The sequence below is a fragment of the Lepidochelys olivacea genome (assembly GCF_965140295.1).
Source record: "Lepidochelys olivacea isolate rLepOli2 genome assembly, chromosome: 1".
In the NCBI taxonomy this organism is placed as follows: Eukaryota; Metazoa; Chordata; order Testudines; family Cheloniidae; genus Lepidochelys; species Lepidochelys olivacea.
Genome location: NC_140411.1, coordinates 329528563 through 329529995, shown reverse-complemented (window position 1 = coordinate 329529995; position 1433 = coordinate 329528563).

The following is a 1433-nucleotide window of genomic DNA, read 5'->3' as shown; positions in this document are numbered from 1 at the left end:
CGTGTCACGCGCTAACCGGCCCCCCGGCCCCCAGCCCTGGAGCGGAACTGGCCCCGCTTGGCGACGTTCCCGCGCTGCAGCTCGGGCAGCCCCCGGCTGGGCAGTCGCTCTGCGCCCCACCTCTCCCATGCGCTGGAAGCGGCCTCCCTCTGGCGGCTCAGGGCACAGCGCACAATTAGCGGCCGTGGCCGGCCCGCAGGAGCCATCCCAAAGCCGGGGCCGTTGCGGCCTGCGAAGCGCCTTCTTCCTGCGGCGGGTCAAGCCACGAGGCTGACCCAGCGCGGCACGTTGTCACAGTCTTCCCTCGGTCAGCAGGGTGACGGAGACGAAACCCCTCTCCTCCCCCCGCGCCCGCCCCCGCCGAGCCAGGCCTGGCTGGGGCACTCCTGCGGGAAGTCCGCCCTGAAAAGTTCTGTGCCCGCAAAATACCCATTCTGTGGAGAATATCTTAAAATTCTGCATGGTTTTGTTAATGAATAAATGTGGAGGCTGCAGCATGGCAACGGGCTGCACGGAGGTGGCAGATCGCCTTGCGGCTCCCCCACCCCAGCCCAGCAGACAGGCGCTCAGGCGGCACTTGACGCAGCGCAAGAGCTGGGGTCTGCCCCAGAAACACGCCTGGGCCCTGCCCCCCTGTGCCAGGCACAACAAGATGACAAGCCAGAGGGACAGAGTCTGGCTTGCACGTCCGATCCAGGTGTGGCGCAGGCAGGCTCAGCCCCGCAAGATCCAAGTGTGGAGGAGATTAGTGTGGGGGGGGGGGGAATCCAGGTGTGGGATGAGTGGGTTCTATGTGGGGCAATCTGGGTGCAGGCATCTTGGTGGATGGTCTGGGTGCAGGGGGCATCTGGATGCATAGGGGTTTGTTGGGGGGTTTTGGGTGTAAGGGGAATTGGAGCCTACAGGTGGGTCCAGGTGAAGATGGCTGGAGCTCAACAAGGGGGGTCTGGGTGTGGGTGGATGGGGCTTGGTGAAGGATGTCTGGATGTGGGGGCTCAGCAGCTCTGGTGCTGGAACTAATGGTACTGGTGGTGCTGCTGCACCCCCTGCCTTAAAGTAGTAATAACAAACACCAAAATACATGATTTCCATCATCAGCACCCCCCCTATAAAAATTGTTCCGGCACTGCTGCTCAGCAGGAGGTCTGGGTGCTGGGGGAGTGGGGCTTGGTGGGATGGGAATCTGGGTGAAGCTGGTTGGGGCTCAGTGGGGTGGGAGTTCCAGTGCAGAGGGCTCTGGGGTGTGTGGTCTGCATGCAGGGATGAGGCACAATGGGGGTCCTGATGTGTGGGGGGGTGGGGCTTGGCAGGGGATCTGGATACAGGGAGCTCCAGATACAGGGGGTGAGGCTTGGTGAGCTGGGGCTTCTGGTGAGGAGGCTTGGTTGGGGGGGGGCGGTTTCTGGGTGCTGAGGGGTGAGGCTCAGCGGACT